Below are 23,864 nucleotides of genomic sequence, written 5' to 3' on the forward strand. Positions count from 1 at the left end.
ATAAATTAATGACAAAATAACAAAGGCAGAGCTGTCACAGCAATAATAATAGCACATTGCTAAAAAAATAACCAAGGCAGAGCTGTGACTGCAATAATAATAATACATTGATGACATAATAACCAAGGCAGCGCTGTCAAAGCAATAATACTACACTGATGACATAAAAATGAAGGCAGCGCTGTCGCAGAAATAATAATACTCTGATGTCATAATAACCAAGGCAGAGTTGTTACAGCAATGATAATACACTGATGACAGAGTAATCAAGGCAGAGCTGTCACAGCAATAATAATAATACACTGATGACATAGTAACCAACGCAAAGCTGTCAAATCAAAAAACAATAATAGTACACTGATGGCATGATAACCAAGCAGAGCTGTCACAGCAATAATAACACACTGATGACATAATAACCAAGGACGCTCTGTCACAGGAATAATAATAACACACTGATGACATAATAAGCAAGGCAGAGCAGTGACAGCAATAACAATGATAATACACTGATGGCCTAATAACCACGGCAGAGCAGTTGCACATATAATAATACCCTGATGAAATAATACTCTGACGAAATAATAATTAAGGCAGAGCTGTCACATGAATAATAATAGAGTAATGGTATAATAACCAAGGCAGAGCTGTTGCAGCAATAATAATAATACAGTGATGACATAGTAACCAAGGCAGCGCTGTCACAGCAATAATAATAATACACTGATGACCTAATAGCCAAGGCTGAGCTGTCACAGCAATAATATTACACTGATGACATAACAGTCAAGTCAGAGCTGTCACAGCAATAATAATAACACACTGATGACATAACAACAAAGGCAGAGCTGTCACAGCATTAATAATAATACTGTAATGACATAATAAACAAGACAGAGCTGTCACAGCAATAATAATTATGCAGTGATGACTTAAAAAACAAGGCAGAGCTGTCACAACAATAATAATAATAATACAGTGGTGACATAATAACCAAGGCAGAGCTGTTGCAGCAGTAATAATAACTCATTGATGACATAATAACCAAGGCAGAGCTGTCAAAGCAATAATAATATATTAATGACAAAATAGCAAAAGCAGAGCTATTGTCGCAATATTAATAGTACATTGATAATATAATAACCAAGGCAGAGCTGTCGCAGCAATAATAAAAACACACTGATGACATAATAATCAAGGCAGAGCTGCCAAAGCAGTAATAATAATACACTGATGACATAGTAACCAAGGCAGCGCTGTCACATCAATAATACTACACTGATGACATAACAACCAAGGTAGCACTGTCGCAGAAATAATAATACTATGATGTCATAATAACTAAGGCTGTGCTCTCACAGCAATGATAATACACTGATTCCAGAGTACCCAAGGCAGAGCTGTCACAGCAATAATAATAATACACTGATGACATAATAAACAAGGCAGAGCTGTCACAGCAGTAACAATACACTGATGACAGAGTAGCCAAGGCAGAACTGTCACAACAATAATAATAATACACTCATGACATATTAACTAAGGCAGAGCTCTCACAGAAATAATAATAATAATAATACACTGATGACATAATAATTAAGGCAGAGCGGTCATGAAAATAACAATACGCTGATGACATAATAATGAAGGCAGAGCTGTTGCAGCAATAATAATAATACACTGATGTCATAATAACCAAGGCAGAGCTGTCACAGCAGTAACAATACACTGATGACAGAGTAGCCAAGGCAGAACTGTCACAACAATAATAATAATACACTCATGACATATTAACTAAGGCAGAGCTCTCACAGAAATAATAATAATAATAATACACTGATGACATAATAATTAAGGCAGAGCGGTCATGAAAATAACAATACGCTGAAGACATAATAACGAAGGCAGAGCTGTCACAGAAGTAACAATACACTGATGACAGAGTAGCCAAGGCAGAGCTGTCACAGGAATAATAATAATACACTGATGTCATAATAACCAAGGCAGAGCTGTCACAGCAGTAACAATACACTGATGACAGAGTAGCCAAGGCAGAGCTGTCACAGGAATAATAATACACTGATGTCATAATAACCAAGGCAGAGCTGTCACAGCAGTAACAATACACTGATGACAGAGTACCCAAGGCAGAACTGTCACAGGAATAATAATAATAATACACTGATGACATATTAACTAAGGCAGAGCTGTCGCAGCAATAATAATAATACACTGATGACATAATAATCAAGGCAGAGCTGTCATGAAAATAATACGCTGATGACATAATAATGAAGGCACAGCTGTCACAGCAATAATAATACACTGATGACATATTAATTAAGGCAGAGCTCTCACAGCAATGATAATAATAATACACTGATGACATAATAATCAAGGCAGAGCTGTCATGAAAATAATACGCTGATGACATAATAATGAAGGCAGAGCTGTTGCAGCAATAATAATAATACACTGATGACATAGTAACCAAGGCAGCACTGTCGCAGCAATAATAATAATACACTGATGGCATAGTAACCAAGGCAGCACTGTAGCAGCAATAATAATAATACACTGATGACATAGTAACCAAGGCAGCACTGTCGCAGCAATAATAATAATACACTGATGGCATAGTAACCAAGGCAGCAGTGTAGCAGCAATAATAATAATACACAGATGACATAGTAACCAAGGCAGCACTGTCACAGTAATAATAATAATAATAATACACTGATGACATAGTAACCAAGGCAGTACTGTCACAGTAATAATAATAATACACTGATGACATAGTAACCAAGGCAGCACTGTAACAGCAATAATAATAATACACTGATGGCATAATAACCAAGACTGAGCTGTCACAGCAATAAAAATACAAAAATGACATAATAACCAAGACAGAGCTGTCACAGCAGTAACAATACACTGATGACAGAGTAGCCAAGGCAGAACTGTCACAACAATAATAATAATACACTCATGAGATATTAACTAAGGCAGAGCTCTCACAGAAATAATAATAATAATAATACACTGATGACATAATAATTAAGGCAGAGCGGTCATGAAGATAACAATACGCTGATGACATAATAACAAAGGCAGAGCTGTTGCAGCAATAATAATAATACACTGATGACATAATAAACAAGGCAGAGCTGTCACAGCAGTAACAATACACTGATGACAGAGTAGCCAAGGCAAAACTGTCACAACAATAATAATAATACACTCATGACATATTAACTAAGGCAGAGCTCTCACAGAAATAATAATACACTGATGACATAATAATTAAGGCAGAGCGGTCATGAAAATAACAATACGCTGATGACATAATAATTAAGGCAGAGCGGTCATGAAGATAGCAATACGCTGATGACATAATAACAAAGGCAGAGCTGTTGCAGCAATAATAATAATACACTGATGTCATAAAAACCAAGGCAGAGCTGTCACAGCAGTAACAATACACTGATGACAGAGTAGCCAAGGCAGAGCTGTCACAGGAATAATAATAATACACTGATGTCATAATAACTAAGGCAGAGCTGTCACAGCAGTAACAATACACTGATGACATAATAATGAAGGCAGAGCTGTCATGAAAATAATACGCTGATGACATAATAATGAAGGCAGAGCTGTTGCAGCAATAATAATAATACACTGATGACATAGTAACCAAGGCAGCACTGTCGCAGCAATAATAATAATACACTGATGGCATAGTAACCAAGGCAGCACTGTAGCAGCAATAATAATAATACACTGATGACATAGTAACCAAGGCAGCACTGTCGCAGCAATAATAATAATACACTGATGGCATAGTAACCAAGGCAGCACTGTAGCAGCAATTATAATAATATACTGATGACATAGTAACCAAGGCAGCACTGTCACAGCAATAATAATAATACACTGATGACATAGTAACCAAGGCAGCACTGTCGCAGCAATAATAATAATACACTGATGGCATAGTAACCAAGGCAGCAGTGTAGCAGCAATAATAATAATACACTGATGACATAGTAACCAAGGCAGCACTGTCGCAGCAATAATAATAATACACTGATGACATAGTAACCAAGGCAGCACTGTTGCAGCAATAATAATACACTGATGGTATAGTAACCAAGGCAGCACTGTCACAGTAATAATAATAATAATAATACACTGATGAAATATAACCAAGGCAGCACTGTTGCAGCAATAATAATAATACACTGATGACATAGTAACCAAGGCAGCACTGTAGCAGCAATAATAATAATACACTGATGGCATAGTAACCAAGGCAGCAGTGTAGCAGCAATAATAATAATACACAGATGACATAGTAACCAAGGCAGCACTGTCACAGTAATAATAATACACTGATGACATAGTAACCAAGGCAGCACTGTCACAGTAATAATAATAATACACGGATGGCATAGTAACCAAGGCAGCACTGTCACAGTAATAATAATAATAATAATACACTGATGACATAGTAACCAAGGCAGCACTGTCGCAGCAATAATAATAATACACTGATGGTATAGTAACCAAGGCAGCACTGTAGCAGCAATAATAATAATACACCGATGACATAGTCACCAAGGCAGCAGTGTAGCAGCAATAATAATAATACACTGATGGCATAGTAACCAAGGCAGCACTGTCGCAGCAATAATAATAATACACTGATGACATAGTAACCAAGGCAGCACTGTCACAGTAATAATAATAATAATACACTGATGACATAGTAACCAAGGCAGCACTGTCACAGTAATAATAATAATAATACACTGATGACATAGTAACCAAGGCAGCACTGTCACAGTAATAATAATAATAATAACACACTGATGACATAGTAACCAAGGCAGCACTGTCGCAGCAATAATAATAATACACTGATGACATAGTAACCAAGGCAGCACTGTCGCAGCAATAATAATAATACACTGAAGACATAGTAACCAAAGCAGCACTGTTGCAGCAATAATAATAATACACTGATGGCATAGTAACCAAGGCAGCACTGTCACAGTGATAATAATAATACACTGATGACATAGTAACCAAGGCAACACTGTCGCAGCAATAATAATAATACACTGATGGCATAGTAACCAAGGCAGCACTGTCACAGTAATAATAATAATACACTGATGACATAGTAACCAAGGCAGCACTGTCGCAGCAATAATAATAATACACTGATGACATAGTAACCAAGGCAGCACTGTCGCAGCAATAATAATAATAATAATAATACACTGATGACATAGTAACCAAGGCAGCACTGTCACAATAATAATAATAGTAATAAGACACTGATGACATAGTAACCAAGGCAGCACTGTCACAGTAATAATAATAATAATAATAATACACTGATGACATAGTAACCAAGGCAGCACTGTCACAGTAATAATAATAATAATAATACACTGATGACATAGTAACCAAGGCAGCACTGTAGCAGCAATAACAATAATACACTGATGACATATTAACCAAGGCAGCACTGTCGCAGCAATAATAATAATACACTGATGACATAGTAACCAAGGCAGCACTGTCGCAGTAATAATAATAATGCACTGATGACATAGTAATCAAGGCAGTACTGTCACAGTAATAATAATAATGATAATAATACACTGATGACATAGTAACCAAGGCAGCACTGTAGCAGCAATAACAATAATACACTGATGGCATAATAACCAAGACTGAGCTGTCACAGCAATAAAAATACAAAAATGACATAATAACCAAGACAGAGCTGTCACAGCAGTAATTATAATAATAGACTGATGTCATAATAGCCAAGCTGAGCTATCACAGCAATAATAATACACTGATGACATAAAAACCAAGGCCAAACTGTCACAGCAATAATACTACACTGATGATCATCACAAATATGGACGCCCATTGTACCACACCCGTTATCACTCCCTCCTTGGTCAGATCTGACCACAAACTGATAATCCTGGACATCCTCACCCCTCCACCTCCTCCAGGCAAAGAAACCATAGTCAAAAACCTTTCCAAAGCAAACTTCAAACTACTTGCATCTGAAGTGGAAAGCTTCACTATTCCCTTGCAGAAGGATAATGATATCCAGGATGCGGAATCCTACACCAAGGCACTCTATATCTGCATCTTCAGGATTGCATGGACCGTGCTATCCCAAATAAAATCAAGACTCCTTCCTCAAGCAAGAAGAAACCAGTCTGGTGGATCCCGCCATAAGAAACTTTACAATAAAAGGAGGAGACTTATACAAAAAAAGGACAAATCTCAAGTAGAAAAATCATCCCTGATCAACGTTAGTAAGAAATTGAGGGCCCTCATCAAGTCAACTAAAGCTAATTTTGAAAAGAAAGTTGCCAAGGATGCCAAGGATAACCATAACGCCTTCTATGGTTACGTCAAAAACCGAAATGGCAACGCTCAGGTCTGTTCTGAGCTAGTACAAAGTGGAACAAAATACACTGACCCTTCTGACATTGCCAACATCTTGGCTGATAGGTCCAGTGCAAATTCACTCCCCCCCTCACCACCTACAGGGCCTATTACCATTCCAGGGGATTGTGTAAGTCCAATTATTACTGATACATTGGTTAACAAGGCTCTATCTAAAGCTAAAAACACTGCCTCCATGGGACCAGATGGTGTCCCAGGCTGTGTCATATGCAAGCTCCAAAAGGAATTAACCTTGCATCTTAATACACTGTTCAGTCTCAGCCTCTCCACAGGATATGTGTCCATAGAATGGCGCACGGCAATGGTGGTCCAGCCCGCTAAACAAGGGTGGGTCCACAACTGACCCTGGGAACTACTGACCAATGACCCTGACCAGTCTGATCTGTAAGGCTATGGAGTGAATCATTATGGAAGTCATAAATGGAGAGATTTAGAACCTCCAGTCACTGGACCTCACACAGTTCGGTTTCATCAAGGGCAGATCATGCCTCCTGAACCTGGTGGATTTCTTTGAGACAGTTACTCAGGCTATAGATAAGGGAAAGGAGATACACATGGCTTACCTTGACCTTGCTAAAGCATTTGACACCATTCCCATTCAGGTATTATTGATAAGCTCACCAGCCTGGGCATAAACCCTTCCGTCACAAGATGGATCGCAAACTGGCTCTCAGCCAGATCCCATAAAGTAAGAGTAGCGGGATCTATGTCCGAATCCAGACCAGTAATGAGTGGTGTGCCTCAGCGCTCTGTCCTGGGGCCCTCCTGTTTGGCATATACTTCTCAGAAGTACAGGCAAGCACGGAAGGGCTGTGGCTGACTAAGTTTGCGGACAACTGCAAACTGGGTGCTATAATCGAGTCGCCAGCTGACATGGAGATCCTCCAGAAGGGCCTAAATGAGACTGATGCATGGTGTCAAAGCCATGGTCTCAAGCAAATGCAAAAAAAGGTGTAGTAATCCCCTTTGGAAAAAAACAGAGTACCCACAAACTACAACATAGGAGGTAATCCCCTGAAATCTGAAGAAGAAATAAGGGATCTAGGGACCCAAGTAGATAGTCAGCTTTCCTTTGATAACCATGTTGCCAAAGTGGTTAGAAAATCCTTCTATGTCACCCATCAGATCATGAAAGGGTTCACATCAAGATCTAAGGATGTAATGGTGCTCCTCTACTCTTCCCTCATCAGACTCATTATTGAGTACAATGCACTAATTTGAATGTACCTGGCTAGACATCTCCAGCAGCTGGAGAGACCACAGAGGTACCAAACCAAGAGGATTACTGGCCTGAAACAGTAGCCCAATGCAGCACGATTGGAAAAGCTAAGACTGTTCTCTGTTGCATATCGCTTTCTCAGAGGCGATCTCTGTCTAACGTACAGAGCCATGTCCAACCCAGAATTGTTGAACATGCTCCATCTTAGCAAAACCAAATCTACTCGAGCTACATGCTCTAGGGATATAAACCTCAACACACCAATGAATAGAACATGCTGGAGGGATAGATTCCCTTCGCAGAGACTTACTATGGAACAGGGTCCCGATCTACATAAGACAGAGCCCCTCACTATAACTCTTCAAGAGGAACCTTGATCAGTGGATGGGTAACAAAAAGTTCACACCGGGGATCACACCAACAGCACTACTAGATAGGGGCCAAGCATACTAGCTGCTAATACAAGGGTCTAGGGAATTACTAAAGGGGCGGTGAATACCGCACAATGTGGCTGGGCTAATATATGCCTTGGCAGATAGCCCAGTACCAACCTATGACATAATAACAAATGCAGTGCAGTTACAGCAATAATGATAATACACTGATGACATAATAACAAATGCAGAGTAGTCACAGCAATAATAATAATACTACATTGATGACATAATAACCAAGGCAGACCTGACACACTAGTAATAATAATACTCTGATGACATAATTACCAAGGCAGAGCTGTCACAGCAATAATAATAGACTGATGCGATAGTAACAAAGGCAGAGCTGTTGCAGCAATAATAATAGTACACTAGTAATAAAATAACTAAGGCAGAGCAATTGCAGCGATAATAAAAACACACTGATGACATAATAATCAAGGCAGAACAGTCACAGTAATAATAATACTACACTAATGACATAACAACCAAGGCAGAATTGTCACAGCAATAATAATAATACACTGATGGCATAGTAACCAACGCAGAGCTGTCACAACAGTAATAATACACTGATAACATAGTAACCAAGGCAGTGCTATCACAGCAATAATAATAATACACTGATGACATAACAACCAATGCAGTGTTGCAGTGTTGTCGAAATAATAATACTCTGATGTCATAATAACCAAGGCAGAGCTGTCACAGAAATGATAATACACTGATGACAGAGTAATCAAGGCAAAGCTTTCAAATCAATAATAATAGTACACTGATGGCATGATAACCAAGCAGAGCTGTCACAGCAATAGTTACACATTGATGACATAATAACCAAGTTAGCTCTGTCGCAGCAATAATAATAACACACTGATGACATAATAAGCAAGGCAGAGCAGTGACAGCAACAACAATAATACACTGATGGCCTAATAACCATGGCAGAGCAGTTGCACATATAATAATACCCTGATGAAATAATACTCTGATGAAATAATAATCAAGGCAGAGCTGTCACAGCAATAATAATAATACACTGATGACCTAATAGCCAAGGCTGAGCTGTTACACCATTAATATTACACTGACGACATAATAGCCTAGTCAGAGCTGTCACAGCAATAATAATAACACACTGATGACATAACAACAAAGGCAGAGCTGTCACAGCATTAATAATAATACTGTAATGACATAATAAACAAGGCGGAGCTGTCACAGCAATAATAATGATGTAGTGATGACTTAAAAAACAAGGCAGAGCTGTCACAGCAATAATAATAATACATTGATGACATAATAACCAAGGCAGAGATGTCACAGCAATAATACTACACTTTATGACATAACAACAAAGGCAGCGCACTATCAGTAATAATAATACACTAATGACATAATAACCAAGGCAGAGCTGTTGCAGCAATAATAATAACACATTGATGACATAATAACCAAGGCAGAGCTGTCAAAGCAATAATAATACATTAATGACAAAATAACAAAAGCAGAGCTGTTGCTGCAATAATAATAGTGCACTCATAATATAATAAACAAGGTAGAGCTGTTGCAGCAATAATAAAAACACACTGATTTTTATCTTTATTTATTTGACATTTGTTGACCGGGCTAGTCTAGCTGGATATATGTCCATTTTCAGTATAGGCCCGGGGAGAAAAGCTCCACAGCAGCTGGATACAACTAATATACATAAGTACCTATAGACATAAGGATACTAATCAAAATTGGTTATAAATGGTAGCAAAAAAACCCTAGGCTTATTTACATTACATAACAAAAGAAACAGCAGTGAGGGAAGGACATATAACTAGGTATATAAAATAATAGGTACAAGAAAAAATAGACACTTTTGACAACAGAGTTTAAAGCAGAAAACTTAGTAAATAAGAAAAGGTTAGTTGTGAGAAGAAGAGTTTCAGCCAGGATTAGTGCATGGACACAGCCATTGTGAATTAAGGAAGGTTTTTAGATGCTTTTTGAACAGAGGAGTAGCTGAAAGGCATATAGGATTACTTGGAAGTTTATTCCAAAGGATACCAATGGTGTTAGTAAATAGAGAATCACCTGATTTGTTATTGGATTTTAGGGTTGCGGCTAGTAATGTATTGGCTGAGCTAGGGTACTTAGATTTTTATAGGGGTTGATCAAGTTACAGAGTATGGGAGTATTTGTAGGGTGGTGCAAGATTTTGTGGGTGATGGTTAGTTGTTGAAAAAGAAGCTGGTTATGCAGTTCCAACCATCCTAGTCTATGTAGATTTTGACAATGGTGAGTACGGAATGAGGACCCAGTGGCAAATCTGGCAATGTTATTGTAAGAAGTGGCTAGCTTATTTTGATTATTTTTAGATAGATTTGTAAAAATTGGGAGGCATAGAGAAGCGTGGAAATTAGGTGAGTTTGGGCAATAGTAGTCCTGGCTATAGATGTTAGGAATGGTTTTAGCCTATAGAGGAATCCCAGTTTTCTATTCACTGATTTAATGGTTGAGTTTATGTGCGAGTCAAATTTGAGGTTATGGTCAATTGTTATGACTAAGCGTTTATTAGTTGAGTCTGGTACAATTACAGTGTCATTATTTGATGTAATTGTAAAATCAATAGAGGAGACTTCTGGGAAGGTAAACAGTAGAAGTTTTTGATTAAGGAGGAGACAGCATTTGGAGAACCAGTTTTCAACTAAGGTAAATACTTTTTGGGTGTTAGACTGAAGTTCAGCAGAATATGCTGTGGTGCAGATAAGGATTGAGTCATCAGCATATTGAATACAGGTGGTTTGAGGTAGGGATGTTTTCAGGTCATTGATAAAAAGAGAAAAGAGGAGAGCCCCCATAATACAACCTTGTGGGACTCCCTGCGAGATAGGGAGTAGAGTGGATAGGCTGTTGTCCCAGAGGACTGCCTGTTGTCTATTTCTAAGATAGGATTCAAACCATTTGACTGCCTGAGTGTCAACTGAAAGTAAAGTAAGTATATCTATCATTAAGTGATGATTCACCATATCAAAGGCTTTGGAGAGGTCTAGAAAGAGGGCAGAGGTGAGTAAGTTGCTGTTTCGCTTTTATTGAACTGATGACATAATAATCAAGGCAGAGCTGTCACAGCAATAATAATAATACACTGATGACATAATAACCAAGGCAGACCTGTCACAACAATAATAATAATACACTGATGACATAACACCCAAGGCACCGCTGTCACAGCAATAATACTACACTGATGACATAACACCCAAGGCACCGCTGTCACAGAAATATTAAAACTTTGATGTCATCATATCCAAGGCAGCACTGTCACAGCATTGATAATACAGTGATGACATAGTAACCAAGGCAGAGCTGTCACAGTAATAATAATACACTGATGACAGAGTATCCAAGGCAAGGCTGTCACAGCAATAATAATAATACAATGATGACATATTAACCAAGTTAGAGCTGTCACAAAAATAATAATGATGCACTGATGACCTAATAACCAAGGCAGAGCTGTCACAGCATTGTTAATAAACAGAAGATAGCATAACCAAGGCAGAGTTGTTGCAGCAATAATAATAATAATAATACACTGATGACATAATCACCAAGGCAGAGCTGTCATGAAAATGACAATATACTGAGGACATAATAACCAAGGCAGACCTGTCACAATAATAATAATACACTGATGACACAATAACCAAGGCAGACCTGTCACAACAATAATAATAATACACTGATGAAATAGTAATCAAGGTAGCACTGTCACATCAATAATACTACACTGATGACATAACAACCAAGGTAGCGCTGTCAGAAATAATAATACTATAATGTCATAATAACTAAGGCTGTGCTCTCACAGCATTGATAAAACAGTGATGACAGAGTAACCAAGGCAGAGCTGTCACAACAATAATAATAATACACTGATGACTTAGTATCCAAGGCGGTGTTATCACAGCAATAATACTACACTGATGACATAACAGCTAAGGCAGCGCTGTTGCAAAAATAATAATACACTGATGACATAGTAATGAAGGCAGAGCTGTCACAGTAATAATAATACACTGATGACAGAGTATCCAAGGCAAGGCTGTCACAGCAATAATAATAATACACTGATGACATATTAACCAAGGCAGAGCTGTCACAGCAATAATAATAATACACTGATGACATAATAACCAAGGCAGAGCTGTTATGAAAATAATATGCTGATGACATAATAACCAAGGCAGAGCTGCTGCAGTAATAATAATAATACACTGATGACATAGTAACCAAAGCAGCACTGTCGCAGCAATAATAATAATAATAATAATACACTGATGACATAGTAACCAAGGCAGCACTGTCGCAGTAATAATAATAATAATACACTGATGACATTGTAACCAAGGCAGCACTGTCGCAGCAATAATAATAATACACTGATGGCATAGTAACCAAGGCAGCAGTGTAGCAGCAATAATAATAATACACTGATGGCATAGTAACCAAGGCAGCACTGTCACAGTAATAATAATAATAATAATAATACACTGATGACATAGTAACCAAGGCAGCACTGTCACAGTAATAATAATAATACACTGATGACATTGTAACCAAGGCAGCACTGTCGCAGTAATAATAATAATACACTGATGACATAATAACCAAGGCAGAGCTGTTATGAAAATGACAATATGCTGATGACATAATAACCAAGGCAGAGCTGCTGCAGCAATAATAATATTACACTGATGACATAGTAACCAAGGCAGCACTGTCACAGTAATAATAATGATAATAATACACTGATGACATTGTAACCAAGGCAGCACTGTCACAGTAATAATAATAATAATAATAATAATAATAATAATAATACACTGATGACATAGTAACCAAGGCAGCACTGTCGCAGCAATAATAATAATAATAATAATAATACACTGATGACACAGTAACCAAGGCAGCACTGTTGCAGCAATAATAATAATACACTGATGACATAGTAACCAAGGCAGCACTGTCACAGTAATAATAATAATACACTGATGACATAGTAACCAAGGCAGCACTGTAGCAGCAATAACAATAATACACTGATGACATAGTAACCAAGGCAGCAGTGTAGCAGCAATAATAATAATACACTGATGACATAGTAACCAAGGCAGCACTGTTGCAGCAATAATAATAATAATAATAATACACTGATGACATAGTAACCAAGGCAGCACTGTCACAGTAATAATAATAATAATAATAATACACTGATGACATTGTAACCAAGGCAGCACTGTCACAGTAATAATAATAATAATAATAATAATACACTGATGACATTGTAACCAAGGCAGCACTGTCACAGTAATAATAATAATACACTGATGGCATAGTAACCAAGGCAGCACTGTCGCAGTAATAATAATAATACACTGGTGACATAGTAACCAAGGCAGCACTGTTGCAGCAATAATAATAATACACTGATGGCATAGTAACCAAGGCAGCACTGTCACAGTAATAATAATAATACACTGATGACATTGTAACCAAGGCAGCACTGTCACAGTAATAATAATAATAATAATACACTGATGACATAGTAACCAAGGCAGCACTGTCACAGTAATAATAATAATAATAATACACTGATGACATTGTAACCAAGGCAGCACTGTCGCAGTAATAATAATAATACACTGATGGCATAGTAACCAAGGCAGCACTGTTGCAGTAATAATAATAATACACTGGTGACATAGTAACCAAGGCAGCACTGTCGCAGTAATAATAATAATACACTGATGGCATAATAACCAAGGCAGCACTGTCACAGTAATAATAATAATAATAATAATAATACACTGATGGCATAGTAACCAAGGCAGCACTGTCACAGTAATAATAATAATAATACACTGATGACATTTTAACCAAGGCAGCACTGTCGCAGTAATAATAATAATACACTGATGGCATAGTAACAAAAGCAGCAGTGTAGCAACAATAACAATAATACACTGATGACATAGTAACCAAGGCAGCACTGTCACAGTAATAATAATAAGAATAATAATACACTGATGACATAGTAACCAAGGCAGCATTGTCACAGTAATAATAATAATAATAATAATACACTGATGACATAGTAACCAAGGCAGCACTGTCACAGTAATAATAATAATACACTGATGGCATAATAACCAAGGCAGCACTGTCACAGTAATAATAATAATAATACACTGATGGCATGGTAACCAAGGCAGCACTGGTGCAGTAATAATAATAATACACTGGTGACATAGTAACCAAGGCAGCACTGTTGCAGTAATAATAATAATACACTGGTGACATAGTATCCAAGGCAGCACTGTCACAGTAATAATAATAATAATAATAATACACTAATGACATTGTACCCAAGGCAGCACTGTCACAGTAATAATAATAATAATACACTGGTGACATAGTAACCAAAGCAGCACTGCCACAGTAATAATAATAATAATAATAATAATAATACACTGATGACATAGTAACCAAGGCAGCACTGTCGCAGTAATAATAATAATAATACACTGGTGACATAGTAACCAAGGCAGCACTGTCACAGTAATAATAATAATACACTGGTGACATAGTAACCAAGGCAGCACTGTCACAGTAATAATAATAATAATAATACACTGATGACATAGTAACCAAGGCAGCACTGTCGCAGTAATAATAATAATACACTGATGACATAGTAACCAAGGCAGCACTGTCGCAGTAATAATAATAATACACTGGTGACATAGTAACCAAGGCAGCAGTGTCACAGTAATAATAATAATAATAATACACTGATGACATTGTAACCAAGGCAGCACTGCCACAGTAATAATAATAATAATAATAATAATAATAATAATAATAATAATAATAATAATAATAATAATACACTGATGACATTGTAACCAAGGCAGCAGTGTAGCAGCAATAACAATAATACACTGATGACATAGTAACCATGGCAGCACTGTCACAGTAATAATAATAATAATACACTGATGACATAGTAACCAAGGCAGCACTGTCACAGTAATAATAATAATACACTGATGACATAGTAACCAAGGCAGCACTGTCACAGTAATAATAATAATACACTGATGGCATAATAACCAAGGCAGCACTGTCACAGTAATAATAATAATAATACACTGATGGCATGGTAACCAAGACAGCACTGTCGCAGCAATAATAATAATAATAATACACTGATGGCATAATAACCAAGGCAGCACTGTCGCAATAATAATAATAATAGTAATAATACACTGATGACATAGTAACCAAGGCAGCACTGTCACAGTAATAATAATAATAATAATAATAATACACTGATGACATAGTAACCAAGGCAGCACTGTCACAGTAATAATAATAATAATAATACACTGATGACATAGTAACCAAGGCAGCACTGTAGCAGCAATAACAATAATACACTGATGACATATTAACCAAGGCAGCACTGTCGCAGCAATAATAATAATACAATGATGACATAGTAACCAAGGCAGCACTGTCGCAGTAATAATAATAATGCACTGATGACATAGTAATCAAGGCAGTACTGTCACAGTAATAATAATAATGATAATAATACACTGATGACATAGTAACCAAGGCAGCACTGTAGCAGCAATAACAATAATACACTGATGGCATAATAACCAAGACTGAGCTGTCACAGCAATAAAAATACAAAAATGACATAATAACCAAGACAGAGCTGTCACAGCAGTAATTATAATAATAGACTGATGTCATAATAGCCAAGCTGAGCTATCACAGCAATAATAATACACTGATGACATAAAAACCAAGGCCAAACTGTCACAGCAATAATACTACACTGATGATCATCACAAATATGGACGCCCATTGTACCACACCCGTTATCACTCCCTCCTTGGTCAGATCTGACCACAAACTGATAACCCTGGACATCCTCACCCCTCCACCTCCTCCAGGCAAAGAAACCATAGTCAAAAACCTTTCCAAAGCAAACTTCAAACTACTTGCATCTGAAGTGGAAAGCTTCACTATTCCCTTGCAGAAGGATAATGATATCCAGGATGCGGAATCCTACACCAAGGCACTCTATCTGCATCTTCAGGATTGCATGGACCGTGCTATCCCAAATAAAACCAAGACTCCTTCCTCAAGCAAGAAGAAACCAGTCTGCTGGATCCCGCCATAAGAAACTTTACAATAAAAGGAGGAGACTTATACAAAAAAAGGACAAATCTCAAGTAGAAAAATCATCCCTGATCAACGTTAGTAAGAAATTGAGGGCCCTCATCAAGTCAACTAAAGCTAATTTTGAAAAGAAAGTTGCCAAGGATGCCAAGGATAACCATAAGGCCTTCTATGGTTACGTCAAAAACCGAAATGGCAACGCTCAGGTCTGTTCTGAGCTAGTACAAAATGGAACAAAATACACTGACCCTTCTGACATTGCCAACATCTTGGCTGATAGGTCCAGTGCAAATTCACTCCCCCCCTCACCACCTACAGGGCCTATTACCATTCCAGGGGATTGTGTAAGTCCAATTATTACTGATACATTGGTTAACAAGGCTCTATCTAAAGCTAAAAACACTGCCTCCATGGGACCAGATGGTGTCCCAGGCTGTGTCATATGCAAGCTCCAAAAGGAATTAACCTTGCATCTTAATACACTGTTCAGTCTCAGCCTCTCCACAGGATATGTGTCCATAGAATGGCGCACGGCAATGGTGGTCCCGCTAAACAAGGGTGGGTCCACAACTGACCCTGGGAACTACTGACCAATGACCCTGACCAGTCTGATCTGTAAGGCTATGGAGTGAATCATTATGGAAGTCATAAATGGAGAGATTTAGAACCTCCAGTCGCTGGACCTCACACAGTTCGGTTTCATCAAGGGCAGATCATGCCTCCTGAACCTGGTGGATTTCTTTGAGACAGTTACTCAGGCTATAGATAAGGGAAAGGAGATACACATGGCTTACCTTGACCTTGCTAAAGCATTTGACACCATTCCCCATTCAGGTATTATTGATAAGCTCACCAGCCTGGGCATAAACCCTTCCGTCACAAGATGGATCGCAAACTGGCTCTCAGCCAGATCCCATAAAGTAAGAGTAGCGGGATCTATGTCCGAATCCAGACCAGTAATGAGTGGTGTGCCTCAGCGCTCTGTCCTGGGGCCCCTCCTGTTTGGCATATACTTCTCAGAAGTACAGGCAAGCACGGAAGGGCTGTGGCTGACTAAGTTTGCGGACAACTGCAAACTGGGTGCTATAATAGAGTCGCCAGCTGACATGGAGATCCTCCAGAAGGGCCTAAATGAGACTGATGCATGGTGTCAAAGCCATGGTCTCAAGCAAATGCAAAAAAAGGTGTAGTAATCCCCTTTGGAAAAAAACAGAGTACCCGCAAACTACAACATAGGAGGTAATCCCCTGAAATCTGAAGAAGAAATAAGGGATCTAGGGACCCAAGTAGATAGTCAGCTTTCCTTTGATAACCATGTTGCCAAAGTGGTTAGAAAATCCTTCTATGTCACCCATCAGATCATGAAAGGGTTCACATCAAGATCTAAGGATGTAATGGTGCTCCTCTACTCTTCCCTCATCAGACTCATTATTGAGTACAATGCACTAATTTGAATGTACCTGGCTAGACATCTCCAGCAGCTGGAGAGACCACAGAGGTACCTAACCAAGAGGATTACTGGCCTGAAACAGTAGCCCAATGCAGCACGATTGGAAAAGCTAAGACTGTTCTCTGTTGCATATCGCTTTCTCAGAGGCGATCTCTGTCTAACGTACAGAGCCATGTCCAACCCAGAATTGTTGAACATGCTCCATCTTAGCAAAACCAAATCTACTCGAGCTACATGCTCTAGGGATATAAACCTCAACACACCAATGAATAGAACATGCTGGAGGGATAGATTCCCTTCGCAGAGACTTACTATGGAACAGGGTCCCGATCTACATAAGACAGAGCCCCTCACTATAACTCTTCAAGAGGAACCTTGATCAGTGGATGGGTAACAAAAAGTTCACACCGGGGATCACACCAACAGCACTACTAGATAGGGGCCAAGCATACTAGCTGCTAATACAAGGGTCTAGGGAATTACTAAAGGGGCGGTGAATACCGCACAATGTGGCTGGGCTAATATATGCCTTCGGGCAGATAGCCCAGTACCAACCTATGACATAATAACAAATGCAGTGCAGTTACAGCAATAATGATAATACACTGATGACATAATAACAAATGCAGAGTAGTCACAGCAATAATAATAATACTACATTGATGACATAATAACCAAGGCAGACCTGACACACTAGTAATAATAATACTCTGATGACATAATTACCAAGGCAGAGCTGTCACAGCAATAATAATAGACTGATGCGATAGTAACAAAGGCAGAGCTGTTGCAGCAATAATAATAGTACACTAGTAATAAAATAACTAAGGCAGAGCAATTGCAGCGATAATAAAAACACACTGATGACATAATAATCAAGGCAGAACAGTCACAGTAATAATAATAGTACACTAATGATATAATAACCAAGGCAGCGCTGTTACAGCAATAATACTACACTAATGACATAACAACCAAGGCAGAATTGTCACAGCAATAATAATAATACACTGATGGCATAGTAACCAACGCAGAGCTGTCACAACAGTAATAATACACTGATAACATAGTAACCAAGGCAGTGCTATCACAGCAATAATAATAATACACTGATGACATAACAACCAATGCAGTGTTGTCGCAGAAATAATAATACTCTGATGTCATAATAACCAAGGCAGAGCTGTCACAGAAATGATAATACACTGATGACAGAGTAATCAAGGCAAAGCTTTCAAATCAATAATAATAATAGTACACTGATGGCATGATAACCAAGCAGAGCTGTCACAGCAATAGTTACACATTGATGACATAATAACCAAGGAAGCTCTGTCGCAGCAATAATAATAACACACTGATGACATAATAAGCAAGGCAGAGCAGTGACAGCAACAACAATAATACACTGATGGCCTAATAACCACGGCAGAGCAGTTGCACATATAATAATACCCTGATGAAATAATACTCTGATGAAATAATAATCAAGGCTGAGCTGTTACACCATTAATATTAAACTGACGACATAATAGCCTAGTCAGAGCTGTCACAGCAATAATAATAACACACTGATGACATAACAACAAAGGCAGAGCTGTCACAGCATTAATAATAATACTGTAATGACATAATAAACAAGGCAGAGCTGTCACAGCAATAATAATGATGTAGTGATTACTTAAAAAACAAGGCAGAGCTGTCACAGCAATAATAATAATACATTGATGACATAATAACCAAGGCAGAGATGTCACAGCAATAATACTACACTTTATGACATAACAACAAAGGCAGCGCACTATCAGTAATAATAATACACTGATGACATAATAACCAAGGCAGAGCTGTTGCAGCAATAATAATAACACATTGATGACATAATAACCAAGGCAGAGCTGTCAAAGCAATAATAATACATTAATGACAAAATAACAAAAGCAGAGCTGTTGCTGCAATAATAATAGTGCACTCATAATATAATAACCAAGGTAGAGCTGTTGCAGCAATAATAAAAACACACTGATTTTTATCTTTATTTATTTGACATTTGTTGACCGGGCTAGTCTAGCTGGATATATGTCCATTTTCAGTATAGGCCCGGGGAGAAAAGCTCCACAGCAGCTGGATACAACTAATATACATAAGTACCTATAGACATAAGGGGATACTAATCAAAAATTGGTTATAAATGGTAGCAAAAAAAACCCTAGGCTTATTTACATTACATAACAAAAGAAACAGCAGTGAGGGAAGGACATATAACTAGGTATATAAAATAATAGGTGCAAGAAAAAATAGACACTTTTGACAACAGAGTTTAAAGCAGAAAACTTAGTAAATAAGAAAAGGTTAGTTGTGAGAAGAAGAGTTTCAGCCAGGATTAGTGCACGGACACAGCCATTGTGAATTAAGGAAGGTTTTTAGATGCTTTTTGAACAGAGGAGTAGATGAAAGGCATATAGGATTACTTGGAAGTTTATTCCAAAGGATTCCAATGGTGTTAGTAAATAGAGAATCACAATCACCTGATTTGTTATTGGATTTTAGGGTTGCGGCTAGTAATGTATTGGCTGAGCTAGGGTACTTAGATTTTTATAGGGGTTGATCAAGTTACAGAGTATGGGAGTATTTGTAGGGTGATGCAAGATTTTGTGGGTGATGGTTAGTTGTTGAAAAAGAAGCTGGTTTTGCAGTTCCAACCATCCTAGTCTACGTAGATTTTGACAATGGTGAGTACGGAATGAGGACTTAGTGGCAAATCTGGCAATGTTATTGTAAGAAGTGGCTAGCTTATTTTGATTATTTTTAGATAGATTTGTAAAAATTGGGAGGCATAGAGAAGCGTGGAAATTAGGTGAGTTTGGGCAATAGTAGTCCTGGCTATAGATGTTAGGAATGGTTTTAGCCTATAGAGGAATCCCAGTTTTCTATTCACTGATTTAATGGTTGAGTTTATGTGTGAGTCAAAGTTGAGGTTATGGTCAATTGTTATGACTAAGCGTTTATTAGTTGAGTCTGGTACAATTACAGTGTCATTATTTGATGTAATTGTAAAATCAATAGAGGGAGACTTCTGGGAAGGGGTAAACAGTAGAAGTTTTTTTTTTTTGATTAAGGAGGAGACAGCATTTGGAGAACCAGTTTTCAACTAAGGTAAATACTTTTTGGGTGTTAGACTGAAGTTCAGCAGAAGATGCTGTGGTGCAGATAAGGATTGAGTCATCAGCATATTGAATACAGGTGGTTTGAGGTAGGGATGTTTTCAGGTCATTGATAAAAAGAGAAAAGAGGAGAGGCCCCATAATACAACCTTGTGGGACTCCCTGCGAGATAGGGAGTAGAGTGGATAGGCTGTTGTCCCAGAGGACTGCCTGTTGTCTATTTCTAAGATAGGATTCAAACCATTTGACTGCCTGAGTGTCAAATGAAAGTGAAGTAAGTATATCTATCATTAAGTGATGATTCACCATATCAAAGGCTTTGGAGAGGTCTAGAAAGAGGGCAGAGGTGAGTAAGTTGTTGTTTCGCTTTTATTGAACTGATGACATAATAATCAAGGCAGAGCTGTCACAGCAATAATAATAATACACTGATGACATAATAACCAAGGCAGACCTGTCACAACAATAATAATAATACACTGATGACATAATAACCAAGGCAGCGCTGTCACAGCAATAATACTACACTGATGACATAACACCCAAGGCACCGCTGTCACAGAAATATTAAAACTTTGATGTCATCATATCCAAGGCAGCACTGTCACAGCATTGATAATACAGTGATGACATAGTAACCAAGGCAGAGCTGTCACAGTAATAATAATACACTGATGACAGAGTATCCAAGGCAAGGCTGTCACAGCAATAATAATAATACAATGATGACATATTAACCAAGTCAGAGCTGTCACAAAAATAATAATAATGCACTGATGACCTAATAACCAAGGCAGAGCTGTCACAGCATTGTTAATAAACAGAAGATAGCATAACCAAGGCAGAGCTTTTGCAGCAATAATAATAATACACTGATGACATAATCACCAAGGCAGAGCTGTCATGAAAATGACAATATGCTGAGGACATAATAACCAAGGCAGACCTGTCACAATAATAATAATACACTGATGACATAATAACCAAGGCAGACCTGTCACAACAATAATAATAATACACTGATGACATAGTAATCAAGGTAGCACTGTCACATCAATAATACTACACTGATGACATAACAACCAAGGTAGCGCTGTCGCAGAAATAATAATACTATAATGTCATAATAACTAAGGCTGTGCTCTCACAGCAATGATAATACAGTGATGACAGAGTAACCAAGGCAGAGCTGTCACAACAATAATAATAATACACCGATGACATAGTAACCAAGGCAGCACTGTCACAGCAATAATACTACGCTGATGACATAACAACTAAGGCAGCGCTGTCACAGAAATAATAATACATTGATGTCATAATAACCAAGGCAGAGCAGCCACAGTAATAAAAATACACTAATGACAGAGTATCCAAGGCAAGGCTGTCACAGCAATAATAATAATACCACTGATGACATATTAACCAAGGCAGAGCTGTCACAGCAATAATAATAATACACTGATGACATAATAAACAAGGCAGAGCTGTTATGAAAATGACAATATGCTGATGACATAATAACCAAGGCAGAGCTGCTGCAGCAATAATAATAATACACTGATGACATAGTAACCAAAGCAGCACTGTCGCAGCAATAATAATAATAATAATACACTGATGACATAGTAACCAAGGCAGCACTGTCGCAGTAATAATAATAATAATACACTGATGACATTGTAACCAAGGCAGCACTGTCGCAGCAATAATAATAATAATACATCGATGGCATAGTAACCAAGGCAGCAGTGTAGCAGCAATAATAATAATACACTGATGGCATAGTAACCAAGGCAGCAGTGTAGCAGCAATAACAATAATACACCGATGACATAGTAACCAAGGCAGCACTGTCACAGTAATAATAATAATAATAATACACTGATGACATAGTAACCAAGGCAGCACTGTCACAGTAATAATAATAATAATATACTGATGACATTGTAACCAAGGCAGCACTGTCGCAGTAATAATAATAATACACTGATGACATAATAACCAAGGCAGAGCTGTTATGAAAATGACAATATGCTGATGACATAATAACCAAGGCAGAGCTGCTGCAGCAATAATAATATTACACTGATGACATAGTAACCAAGGCAGCACTGTCACAGTAATAATAATGATAATAATACACTGATGACATTGTAACCAAGGCAGCACTGTCACAGTAATAATAATAATAATAATAATACACTGATGACATAGTAACCAAGGCAGCACTGTCGCAGCAATAATAATAATAATAATACACTGATGACACAGTAACCAAGGCAGCACTGTTGCAGCAATAATAATAATAATAATAATACACTGATGACATAGTAACCAAGGCAGCACTGTCACAGTAATAATAATAATACACTGATGACATAGTAACCAAGGCAGCACTGTAGCAGCAATAACAATAATACACTGATGACATAGTAACCAAGGCAGCAGTGTAGCAGCAATAATAATAATACACTGATGACATAGTAACCAAGGCAGCACTGTTGCAGCAATAATAATAATAATAATACACTGATGACATAGTAACCAAGGCAGCACTGTCACAGTAATAATAATAATAATAATAATAATAATAATACACTGATGACATTGTAACCAAGGCAGCACTGTCACAGTAATAATAATAATAATAATAATACACTGATGACATTGTAACCAAGGCAGCACTGTCGCAGTAATAATAATAATACACTGATGGCATAGTAACCAAGGCAGCACTGTCGCAGTAATAATAATAATACACTGGTGACATAGTAACCAAGGCAGCACTGTTGCAGTAATAATAATAATACACTGATGGCATAATAACCAAGGCAGCA

Source organism: Protopterus annectens, chromosome 9.part0 (genome assembly GCF_019279795.1).
Source record: "Protopterus annectens isolate FY-2018-M chromosome 9.part0, PAN1.0, whole genome shotgun sequence".
NCBI classification, from domain to species: Eukaryota; Metazoa; Chordata; order Ceratodontiformes; family Protopteridae; genus Protopterus; species Protopterus annectens.